Here is a 14,174-nt window from a genome sequence, read left to right as displayed (position 1 = left end):
TTTCTATAGTGTCTGATTTAGAGGATTTAACCATGGAGAAGGAACTCAATTATGTTGAGGACCCATTAGAACAAATTTTAACATCAGATCCTCCAAATGATGAAGAAGAGGATGAATACTTAGCTTTGTTAGAACCTAATCAAAGAGGATTTAATCCACAATCCCGATTTGAATCTTTAGAGTTAGAGAAAAGGGATTATGCCCAACCAAAAGTGTCAATCGGGGAGCCACCTAAATTAGAACTGAAGGTACTTCCCTCACAATTGAAATATGTTTATTTAGGTAACTCTTCTACTCTGCCTGTGATTGTTTCATGAATTAACTCTCGAGCAAGAAGAGAAACTCATCCTGGTGTTGAAACAATTCAAGAAGGCTATCGGATGGACCATAGCCGATATTCACGGAATTAGTCCATCTGTATGCATGCACAAGATTATCTTAGAAGATGGCAAAAAAGGGACGATTGATGGACAACGAAGACTGAACCCCATCATAAAGGACGTAGTCACAAAAGAAATCATCAAGTGGTTAGATGCAGGTATAATTTACCCTATCTCAGATAGTTCATGGGTAAGTCCAGTCCATTGCGTGCCAAAGAAAGGAGGTATCACGGTCATTAAAAATGAGAATAACGAGTTAATATCGACTAGAAAGGTTACGAGATGGAGAATTTGCATCGATTACCAGAAGCTGAACAAGGCAACTAGGAAACATCACTTTCCTTTACCATTTTTGGACCAGATATTGGATAGACTAGTAGGGCGAGACTATTACTATTTTCTCGATGGATACTGGGGTATAATCAGATTACAGTAGCACCGAAAGATCAACAGAAGACAACATTCACCTGCCCGTACGGTACATTTGCGTTTAGGCGCATGCATTTGGTTTATGTAATGCACCTGGTACATTTCAAAGATGTATGATGTCCATTTTTATTGACATGGTTGAGAAATATTTGGAAGCTTTTATGGATGATTTTTCAGTATTCGGAGATACATATGATGATTACCTAGCTAATCTAGCTAAGGTACTAAGGTGGTACGAAGAAACAAACCTTGTACTTAACTAGGGAAAGCGTCATTTCATAGTACGAGAAGGTATTGTTCTAGGGCATTGGATAACAAGACATGGAATCGAGGTAGATAAAGCAAAGGTATTTGTTATTGCGAAACTCCCACCTCCAATATCTGTAAAGGGTGCTAGGAGCTTTTTGGGCCACACTAGTTTCTATCGAAGATTCATCAAAGACTTCTCCAAAGTTGATAAATCCTTATGCAAATTATTGGAGAAGGACACCGCATTTAAATTTTATGTGGAGTGCTTAAGAGCTTTCAACAATTTGAAGAGTCGGTTAGTCTCGACACCCATAATGTCACACCAGACTCGGATTTGCCATTTGAATTGATGTGTGACACAAGTGACTTCACGATCGGAGCTGTCATGTGTCAGCGAAGGAACAAAGTTTTTCATCCCATCTACTATGCGAGTCGGACTCTTATTGCAGCTCAACTGAATTACACGGTAGCAGAAAAAGAGTTACTTGCTATTGTGTTTACTTTTGACAAGTTTCGATCTTATCTTGAAGGTACCAAAATGACTGTTTATATGGACCACTCGGCAATTAAGTATTTACTTGCCAAGAAAGACATTAAGCTGAGACTGATCCGATGGGTACTTCTACTTCAAGAGTTCGATCTAGTAATTCAAGATTGAAAGGGAGTGGAAAACCAAGTAGCAGACCACTTGTCCAGATTGGAGCCACAAGAAGGGAACTCTCCTCTTATACCAATTCGAGAGACATTTCCAGATGAACACATATTGAAGGTAAATCATGTCCATAATACCCCTTGGTTTGCTGATTTTGCTAACTTTTTAGGTTGTGGTTTTATGCCGTTTGATAAGACGTATCATAAAAAGAAAAAGTTTCTTCATGATGTGAAGTACTATTTCTGGGAAGAATCATATTTGTTTAAAAAGTGTACAAATCAAATGATCGGGAGATGCGTGGCAGAAGATGAAGTACATCAGATTTTATACCATTGCCACTCAGCTCCGAGTGGGAGACACTTCGGAGGTACACATACTGCAGCCAAGGTATTGCAAGCTGGATTCTTTTGGCCAACACCATTCAAAGATGCATATGCTTACGTAAAGAGTTGTGATCGATGTCAAAGGGTCAGAAATGTCACCAACAGAAATGAGATGCCTCGAATAAACATCATTGAAGTAGAATTAGTCGATGTTTAGGGTATTGACTTTCTCGGTCCTTTCCCTCTGTCTTTTGGTCACAAGTACATATTAGTAGCAGTAGACTATGTGTCTAAGTGGGTTGAGGCAAATGCATATCCGAAAAACGATGCTAAGGTTGTAATACAGTTTTTGCAGAAACATGTGTTCACAAGGTTTGGAACCCCAAGAGCCATTATCAGTGATGAAGGGTCCCATTTTGTGAACAAGTGGTTGAAATGGTTATTAGATATTCATGGAGTGAAACACAAGGTCGCTATAGCTTACCATCCGCAGACGAATGGGCAAGCTGAACTAGCAAACAAGGAGATCAAAGACATATTTGAGAAGGTAGTTTGCCCGAACCGATGAGATTGGTCCAAAAGACTGGATGATGCTTTATGGGCTTACAGGACAGCATACAAGACACCTTGAGGGATGTCACCCTATAGGTTAGTCTCTGGGAAAGCCTACCATCTACCCTTGGAGTTAGAACACAAAGCTTACTAGGCTCTCCAACGACTCAACTTGGATCTTAAAAGTGCCAAAGAGAAACGGATGCTTGAACTTAACGAGTTAGAAGAATTCCGAATGTCTTCATACGAGAATGCCAAATTACTTAAGGAGAGACTCAAGAAATGGCATGACAAGCACATTCAAGTTCGAGAATTTGAAGCAGGTCAACAAGTCTTGTTATTCAATTCCAAATTAAGGTTCTTTCCACGAAAGTGAAAATCACGTTGGTCCTATCCATTTATGATTCATCGAGTCTATCTGTATAGAGTTGTTGAACTTCAAGGTAAGGGAGGTAATTTTTGAGTTAATGCTCAACGCTTGAAACATTACTGGGGAGATAAAATTGAACAGACTCAAATCTCGTTCATTTTATTAGATATTTAATTTTTCTTGTTCTTTTGTTTGAATAAATGATTTAGGGTATATTTTCGGGATTAGTATGTTTAAATAAATTTTGTCCAAGAAATTGGAACTTAAGCGGGACTGCTTGTGACCTCTCCACTCTTTCCTAGGAATTGATTTTAACATAATTTCCCAAGAAATTATTCCCTAAATCACAAAATAAATTTTTAACTTTCAAATAAAAGGGTTAATTTTGATCCAAGTTTTATGTTGCAACTCAATTTTGAACTTTCATTCAGTCTAGGAACTTAATTGAATTATTTTTAAAAATTTAGTTGCTCTTTTTTAAATGTTTTCAAAAGGCATCTAGAATAAATTTTTTAGTTCAATAAAAAGAAAGAAAAGATGATAATAATTAATATATAATTATATCTATTATAATAAATATTAATTATTATCACTTTATTTAGAGTTAGGATTAGTTTTAATTTAATCATATTTTATTGGATAAGTTTTTATCTTAATAAATTAATAGCAAATAATAATTTAATATGCATTATATTAATTATGAATTGTTATTTAATTTGAGTAGAATTAGAACTTAGAATTTTTAAGAATTCTACTCTAGCTCCTACTCCTTTCACTATAAATTCCACCCATCTATTCTTATTTTCTTCCATTCATACACCATTCCCTCCAAAAACACCAAAACCCTTAAGTGTCGAAACCTTCTAACAATTCCCTAGCTACAGTATCGCCCAACTGATCGGTCAGTAGCACCCCGTGCGCGCCCACACCAAGCTTGCTCAACGATCCACACGCTGCTCACATCCATCCTCTGCTGCGCTATTGCCTTGCATGCTCGAGCGGTAAATCACCCTTTCACCTATCCTTAGCCAAAAACCCCTCAACTTCTTTTTAATTTACCTTCTTTTTAATTTTCCATTTTTTGATTCAAAATTAGTTTTCTTAAGAGCTCTTAATTTTTTACAAAAAATGTGGTAAAACCAATTTTCTCCTAAATTTTAGTTTAATTATCTAATTTTTCAATTTATTGAATTATTAATATTTTATATTAATTAAATTTTTAAGAAAATAATTGTTACCATTTTATGATCAGGTTAATCATGCCTCGCAAGAGAACTCGTGCATCTGCCCAAATTGACGACTCAGAAAACAAGTTCCACTATGAAGAAGCCAAAGCAAGATACGAGAGAATCTTCAAGAATCAATAGATGCATCCAGAGAAAGACTTAACATTGAAAGAAAGCAACTATATTGGTTTTATGGCGTGTATTCGTCAGGTTGCTGAAACTCTCAATTGGGAGTTGTTTTGTGAGAAGAAACCTAGTGTGGATAAGGAGTTAGTACGCGAATTCTATGCGGATTTAACCTCAAGCGAGTTGACTGAAGTTCCAGTTTTCTAAATCAAGGTACCAATAACTTCAAACACTATTAATGAGTTCTTTGAATTGCCTGATTTTGAAAACGACGAATATTCCTCCTTGATGAGCAGTATAAAGTCTGAAAATTTGTAAGAAATTCTCGAGGAACATACAGTTCTAGGTTCTAAGTGGACTGTGTCTGAAACACCCCTAACCCGTATCCGTCACCGAAAAGGGGTTATGAGGCATTACAGATCATAACACAGTTGAATACATACATTTATCAACAATTATCACATTGCAATTAATTTCATAAAATACTCTCATAACATACTTAAAACGAGCATATCACTATTAAACACTCTAAAACTACAGCTAAATAAACATAATTAATTTAACTCATCATAAGGCATTGAGTCATACATCTGCAACATTTAAACATCAATGACCATGACACATATAATACCATTTCAACATCACATTTCGATACCATTTATCTCATTCAAATAAGCAACCAAAACTAATTTAATATATACTCAATTCGTAACATAATCATGCAACCATTTTTAATTACATTTAGCCTAAACAGAACATACTAATTTCGCATGTTTATCTCAACAAATTAGCAACTATCAATACTAAACACAAATGCCAAAATTACATATTCACAACCAATTTATTTCTCATTTATTCGGCTAGCAAATTAGCCTCAAAATTTATACCAAATCCACCATTGAATATTATGCTAAACATAATATTTCATAACCTAATACAAACACCAACATGTCATTTATAACTATATATATAACCAACGAAACGAACCTAAGACATAGCCATTATTCGCCATATAGAATCGTACTTAAATAGCCAATATACAATCAATATATATTCATCATATAAACTATAAGAACATAAAAGAATACATCCATCATTTACCTCATTACTCAAACCAAATTATATGACCATCCACCACACAATATATACCATATAACATACTTCCAAAATGAGCTAATTACATGGCCTAATATACACAAGCATTAGCATCATTATCAAGCTATTTTTGCATGGCTATATATATACACAGATCAAAATGAACCATATCGAAACTAGCCTATCCATGCCATATTTACACAATTTCCATGAGTTCAAAAGTACCGAGAAATCGACTGGATAGTGCTTATCTACGATGAGTCGTCCGAATCGAGCTAGCTTACGAACCTCCATAAAACACGAAGAAATAAACTGAGTAAGCATTAAAGCTTAGTAAGTTTATATGTAAATAATAAGCAATCTGCTAACATGCTTTTACCAATCCTCACAACATGTTCTCAAGATAATACAATCAAAATTTCACATAGTTCCACTATTTACTCATGTTCACTTCAAGTTATCTACTCAAGTTATAGTCACTAAATTATTTATATCTTGTGTTACGAAACTCCAAATTAAGATCCGCTTGATTTTCCCAAAACTAGACTCACATATATTATTACCATAAAATTTTTAGAATTTTTGGTGTAGCCAATAAGTACAGTTAATTCTTCAAAGTTGTCACTGTTCTGCTGTCTGACAGTCCCGACCCTTCTTCTCTAAAAATTAATTATCTCTTAGTACGGGATTCAGATGATATTCCCATTTGTATCTCTTGAAAATAAGCTCATTAAGAATTTTAATCATATAAATTCTAACCCATAATTCTATTTATACAATTATTAATGATTTTCCAAAGTTAGAACAGTGGATTCTGAAATCATTTTGACCTTATCTCACAAAAATTCAAATATCTCAGAATACGAGATTCTTTTGCATACACCATTTCTTCTATGTGAAACTAGACTCAATAAGATTTAATTTCATTTCTTAATCAACCTTTAATGCAATTCTCACAATTTTTAGTGATTTTTCAAAGTTATACAACTGCTGTTGTCCAAAAATGTTTTATTGCAAATTTTAATCTTTCATGATTTTATGAAATTAAATGTTTCCAGTTCCATATGTTCTCATAACACATATCATATTCCATCTATATAATTCATATAGATCATATTCCATTTCATTCTCAATCATATAACCGGTAATAGTATAATGCCCGTTGAACCTAATGAAACATCGAAGGATACTCAGGTGATACACACTATGTGCATTAATCGGTAATCCGTCAATTCATTATCATTTTTTCTCTTTCGAGCCATGATCGGTAAGCTCATTCTGAGCTGAAGAACGGTAAGCTCTATCTAGCTGAAATGGTAAGCTCATAAGAGCTGATATACCGGTAAGCTCATAAGAGCTGTGGTATGTCCGCAACAAATGCAGGAGCTCGACCAAAACGATAACCCTAGTGTAATATCACTTGTATCCTACGATTTTCTATAGTTCAAACGGGGCTCAGTATTATTCAAAACATTTCAAATTAAGCAATTCAATATCGTTTATTTCAACCATTCAATTCACAAATATATATATACATATTCATTTCATACAATGGCAATTAAATGAAAATTTGATTCTAATTATACGAACTTACCTCAAGTTGCTCGAATGGAAATTAGTGACTATTCGTTTGCTTTTCCTTTTCCTCGATCTAATCCCAATCTCGACTTATCTTGATCTATATATTATCAAATCAGCTTATTTAATCAATTTAGTCCAAAACACACATTAGGGATATTTTACACATTTGCCCCTAAACTTTTACATTTTTACAATTTAGTCCCTATTTCAAAACAACATAAAATACACATAATTTCATTAAACCCATGCTTGGATGAATTCAATACATGTTACTAGCAGCCCATATTTTAAATTTATTTACATTTTTAACCACCACATTTCACATTTTATCAATTTAATCCCTTTATGACATTTTTTTGTTCAAAATCACTTTACAAAACTTGTATATCTAACATTAAACCTTCATAATCTATCATTAAACACTTAAAAAACCAAGCATTCAACAATGGCATCATTTGAAATCTATAACAGTTTCAAAAATGAAGGTACGAGCTAGCTAGTACTAGTGGCAACGATCACAAAAAACATATAAATTATCAAAAACGGGACAAAAATACATACCTATTGACAAAATAGGGTTGGTCGAACCTAGCTCAACAATGGCTTCCTTTTTCTGTATTAAATTCAGTTGATGATGATGAATAAAAGATGAAGACTTGTTTTATTTCATTTGTTTTTATCATTATTTTAAAAATTACTTAAATAACCTTTAAAAAATCACTAATTACACAAATGCCAAGCCATCACATTCCACTATCTCCATTAGTGGTCTAATTATCATATAAGAAATCTTACTTTAAGGTTCTATAACTATTTAATACTTTTAACTATTAGAACTCAACTTTTGCACTTTACGCGATTTAGTCCTTTTTATCAAATTGAGCATGCAAACGATAAAATTTCTTAATGAAATTTTCGTATGAATCTACTAACATTCTATAAACATTAAAATAATAATAAAATTAATTTTTTAACTTCAGATTTGTGGTCCCAAAGCCACTATTCTAATTTGACCCAAAAACGGGCTGTTACAGTGTCAAAGCAAATCCACACTTGTGGAAGAGAATATTTGACACCACTTGCAAAGGTATTGTTCTACTTCATCTGATTCAGCCTTATGCCTAGCTCACATGGGACTATAATCTCATTAGAGCGAATGGTCTTATTATACTCGATTTTAATTGGGAAGACGATTAATATGGGAAAAATTATCCTGAAGGAAATGCGGAATTGTGCCGTTAGACGTTCACGTTCTGGCCCAGCGTACTATCCCTTTACGATAACAATTTTGTGCTTGAAAGCTAAAATTCTTGCAAATGCAAAGAAGATAGGCTATAGTCAGGGCACAATCATAGATTGGGACCTCTATCGAATAGTTGGAGACTCTATTCTATAGCAACGAGTTGAAGAAATTGAGGATCCTGAAAAAGAAGAAGAAGAAGATCCCACAGAGATCGAGCCAGTGCAATCGGCTAAAGTCCTTGATAAGGTGGAACCAATGGAACCAGAAGCTGAACCTAATATCAAGACTTCAACTTTTAGAGCTCAACCGCCTTGCCCAGATCTTTGAGATGAGCTATCAAAGTTAATGGACATAATGTAACATATGCAGTGGTAGCAACAAGCTTACTGGAAATACTCAAAAATGAAGGATGACTCGATGAGAAGTGCTCTTATGAAAATTTACAATGACCCATTTATTTTTGTGCCTGAGTTTCCAAGTTACATATTTGAACCATGGAGCCCATTATCAGAAAAGGAGCGAAGCGATTCATGCAAAGACAATAATGATCGAGTAACGGATGAGTCAAATTCGGAAGGATCTGTAATAAATAAATGTGGGATCTCGGCTATATTTTATTTATGTTCTTAGTTTATTTTAGGATAAAGTTAATTAGAAATTTTTTCATAATAAAACAAGAGGTGGAAATTATTAATAAAATTGAACAAGTCGCGTAGCATAAAATGTGGCAATAGATATATACATGTCTAGGATTGGATTTAGAAAGAGCTTGGTACTTAAGCAGTCAAATTGACTCACCTCCTCTTTTCTAGAATCCTACCTAGCGTATAGTATCTATTCACTTTAATCAATGAGGACATTGTTCATTTTAAGTAGAGGGACCGAAAAATTGAAATTATTTCCACTCAGAATAAATATTTCTTTTAATTATGATGAGGATATATTTTGTTAAAGAATTTGAAATTTTGTTAAGTATGCTAAACTTTAGTATAAATAAAGTTCTATTATTTCAATAAATTGTTATGTTAGCTGAATAATGATATAAATGTATTTTTAATAAAGCATGCAAATCGTACCATAAAATTTTTAGTTCCTTAAGAAAGGTAGGCATGCATGAAAGTTTAAGTCTCTAGAATTGACTTAGTAGTTTCTTCAGGCGAAATCCTAGGAAGCATGGAATGTTGAAAATGATTTAGGCAACTCTTGCTTGGACCGTTTGAGCCTTTCAAGCCAACCTTGATGAAATTTTATCCTTTGAAACCCAACTTTGAGACTATATGACCTAATTTTGTTTGAACCCTTGCAATATTTAGCCATCACTTCTGTCTTAATTATCTTTAAATTGTCTCAAACACTAGACTCAGTACTATTCAGAATATTCTTTGAAAATTAGTTTGGGGGAGTTGAAAGAAGTATCAAATGCTTTAAAAATTGTAGTACATATAGTAAAATGCTCAAAAAAATAAGAGCACATGTACTTGAAAGAAAATAGATGAACAAAGGAGCATGTAAAAGCAAAGTAAGTTGTTGTATTAAGGCAAATTATTCCAAAGGTCCGATTAAAGCTGAGTCTAGAGTTTAAAAGCCTAAATTTATCTATCTTTTACCTACCTCTAGCCTAGCTATGTTACAACCTTTTTAAAGACCTATTGATTCAAGTTTTCTATGCTACCTACATTAGTGGAGAGAAATTGCTATGTTCAACATATGAAGGAATAAGTTAAACTTAATAGTTGCAGCTTAATCTTGAATAAGGAAATAAAATCAAATTGGTAAGGGTTAACATATCTTGCTAAGGAAGCATTTAGTCTAATTGTGCTATCATAATATTTGTTGAGATTAATTTGATCGATATGTATACTTAAGTAGTATAACTATAAAATTTCTTATTTTTAAGCATAAGTATATTAAATTCATAATTCTGGGAAGAATGTTATTCTGAAGGAATTTTTCAAAGGTCTTTTCTGAGTAATTCTTTTTAGTTTGTGCATTACTTGGGACAAGCAATGAATTAAGTTTGGGGTGTGGAAACACAGAAATTTACACATTTTTACATACCCCTTTTAACTTAAAATCATACAGTTTTGATAAAATTCTTGTCGAAAAAGAATTAATTTTTAAAAAATAATTAAAGTTCACTTAAAATATGAACATGTTGAATTTTAGTTAATTTTATAATTAATTTTGATAAATTTCGGTTATTTTCGATAGATTTGCACAAAGGGCGAAAAATGGCTAGGCAGACACTGTTAGAAGCATAAAACCAAGAAGCAATTTAAAGTATCGAGGCGAACTAAATTTCAGCCTAAGATAGTCCAAAATTATATGTATTAATTCATAATATAATTAATTTTAATTTATATCCAATTTAATTTGGGTTAATAAATTATTATTAATTAATTATGAAAAAGTGGTCCAGTTGAACTGAACCGAGTGAACTTAACCGACCAAGAAATGGCCAGACCAAAAACCGTTCCAAGAGCTGAACCAAATCAGCTTATTAGTTGATTATTTAAGCTTGCAAAGAGGCCGTTGAATACTTGTTCAAGTTGCATTCAAACCCCTCCACAATTGGTGGCTTTATATATTTGCCCCAAGCCTAAATTTTAGCTATTTTTAGCAGCCCTCCTCAGCTATAAAAACCCCCTTAGGCTGGTCATTTGAAAAACACACCTCAAGCATTCACATCTTTCCTCTCTTCTCTCCACTTTCTCTCTTCTTTTCCATTCCAAAATTCCCTTGCTCTCTTGCCGATTTCTCCTCTTGGGAAAGGGGAATTCATCAGCTATTTGGAGCATCAATTAAGTTTTCATAGCAACCTTCGTCGACGAGGACAACAGAGAAGGAAGAATGGAGCAACTAGTCAAGCCACGGAAAAACACTGGATTTGATTCTTGTTCCCTATCTTTTTAGTTTTTGTTGTTGTTATGTTGAACATATCTATGAATATTTATGCTTTTGGAATGGTTAATTTAATCAATTTAGCTTGAATTTAATTCGTGTTAGGTTGATTGCATTTCATTTGTTAAAATTATTGAAATTGTGTTTATGTTGTTATAGGCCTCGGTAAGATGCTTGATTAAGTAAAATCATGAGTAAGTTATTTTTGCTTTACAATTGTTAGGTAACTAATGAATTAATTATTTAAACAGATTGAAATTGTAATTAATGGACACATTACTTAATCAGTGCATGTTTAATCATCTAGGGTAGCCGAGGGTTAGATTAGCACCGGTATCTAACAATACATTTCCTTACATAACTTGCAAGATTATTGTGATTAAACTATTTCAAGGTAAGGATACTTTGTTACCTTACATAGTCTTTTATGTGCTTATTAAATCGAGTTATTGTTTGAATTGACATAGGGATATGTACAAGAGATTATTTTGATTTAATAAGTATGTATGTGCAATAACATATTTGCCTATTAAGATTTGTTTAATCGGTTGAATTGACATAGGGATATAGTCAAGAGATAGATGGATTTTGGTAGGTGAGTATGTTCATAAGTTAGAAAATTACCGAGTTGCCGTGAACTTATTCGTAACAATATAAACATAAGTTTAATAATTCCAAGTTAAGAAATGTAATTAATCTAACACAATTATGTCATCTTGCTTAAATCGTATTTTGAAATCGCGCATTTGAGATTTATTTATTTCGTTCACTTAGTTTAAAATCTTAGTTTTTAATCACCCTCTTCAAACAAAATATTTTTCTTCACCAAAGTGTTTTAAATAACATTCATAAATAATTCTTTTCACAGTACCTGTGGGTACAATAACTCGACATTTACTTGTCACCTTATTACTTGTTGCAATTATGTACAGTTGCACATTTTCATCGTTCCAATCACCCACTAGCCTCGTGCTAAACAAGCATCTGGCCCAAGGTGCGAGCTAAGAATCCTCCAAAATGATTACGAAATAATCCTTGTGAAATTATCCGCCCTATATGGAGTAAGGATAGAAACATCGTTTAAGTGAAATAATTCTAGATGAACTTATAAGTGCTAGGGCAGGGTCAAGATATTTGGAGATAGTAGAGGTGTTTTCCTCTTGGTGTACAAGGAATTATTAAAGAAATGTGGAAATTAGTTTGTAGTCCGCCTCTAAAATTTCGTGTGAAAGGGAATTTCGAGGAAAAATTTTCTTTAAGGGTGGGAGATTTGTCACACCTTAATCTCTAATTGAACTATAATTTAGGGAATTTTGGGACTTAATTGAACTTATGCAAAGTTGGCAGAATTTACCTAGAATTTTGGGAAAAAATGTGACTGGCAAGTAAATAATTGGATTTCAATTCTAGTTTAGTTAAAATGGAATCGAGTGGTTTCATAGTGGGAGACAAAATGATTAAGGATGAATTATTGTAATGGGTAGTGAAGATCGTACTAGAGGGGTATATAAATAGGTGAGTGTGAAGACAAAATTTTCTAAAATTTATTTACCAACTTTTCTCTCTGTAGCACCTTCTTCTTCAATCTCTTAGAAGAAGAATGGGATTATGGTAGAAAAAAGCTTTGCATGTTGCATCTGTCATATGGATTAAAGTCTAGGAGTAGAGAAATTGGGGAAAATTCGTAAGCTTCCTCATATGTTAAAAGTTTTTGTATAATTCTGGGTTTTTAAGGACTTAATACTGTTAGATTAATCGGTAAATGATTGTCAAGCTTTACTTCCAGGATGGAGGAGGCTCTAATGCTTGGACAAGCTAGGCTGCTGGGGATAATGGAATCCAGGTGAGTCTCTACACCTTCCCTTCTGGATGGTAGATGATATCATGTGACTTGCATATACCAAGTTGAATATATAATGAGGTTGCCTAAGATTATGGTGTGTATGTGCATAATACTACGTGAGCTCTGGCTAGTTGTATCTAATTATTTTATGATAAATAGTTGATTATTGATTAATTGGCATAATGTATGTATAATGATAAATTGTATGATACTTTTGAGTAATGTATGTGTTGTGTGAAGGAAAGATTATGGAAAGGATAGACGAAGTTAGGATGTGGGAAATGGGATTTTGGTTAGATTCCACAATTCGAGAACTGCTTGTTAGAAACCGTGATATACGGAGCTTCGGGCCTTGTGGAGGGGACACTGCGATATTCGAGCATCAAGGTTAGAAATAGAGAAAAAGAAGAATGGGTGAATGGATGGGAAATGATATTTTTGTTAGATTTCGCAATTCGGTTTTGTTAATTGCAAATTGTGATATGCAAAGCTCCACGCCTTATGTAGGTGACACTACGGTGTTTGAGCATCAAGGTTAAATGTGAAAGGGAATGGTATCAACTAGTCCTTCAGGACGACACCGTCACGATGGTAATTAAGTTCCATAAAGTAACACCATGATAACAGTCAGCAGGCTCTATGGGGTGACACCATGATGGCGGTAAGGTCCTTCGTAGTGACAACTCAGAAGAGGTTTAAGGTGTAAGACCATTGCTTAACTATGGTAGCATATGGAGTTCATTGGGACAATAAATAAGTTATAGTCAGCCATGATGTTAAACATGGGGTTAGATTGTGTATGACCATAGGTTGGCTTTGGTAGTATATGGAGTCCGTCGGGACAATAAACATGAGGTAGTCCGCCAAGACGTTAAACATAGGGTAGATTGTGTAAGAACATAGCTCGGTAATGGCAGCATATGAAGTCTATCGAGACAGTAACACGGGGTAATCTATTAGGACAAAAAAAATAGGGATTACACGTGTGGAGTTCACAGATCAATATATCAAGAAACCACCAAGGTTTAAAGTAGAAATCACGGTGTGTTGGGTGTGATAACCCATAAGACCAAATGAACTTATTTTGTCTAGGAAACACAAACTAAAGGGATAATGAGAGAATCCACCATAGACAATGATGAGTGGAGTTAAGGAAGTGTGTCAACCCAGTTAGGGCGAATGGAGGGAGAGTCTCTTTAGATTA

This window comes from Gossypium raimondii, chromosome 6, assembly GCF_025698545.1.
Source record: "Gossypium raimondii isolate GPD5lz chromosome 6, ASM2569854v1, whole genome shotgun sequence".
In the NCBI taxonomy this organism is placed as follows: Eukaryota; Viridiplantae; Streptophyta; class Magnoliopsida; order Malvales; family Malvaceae; genus Gossypium; species Gossypium raimondii.
This window is presented reverse-complemented; position numbering follows the sequence as displayed.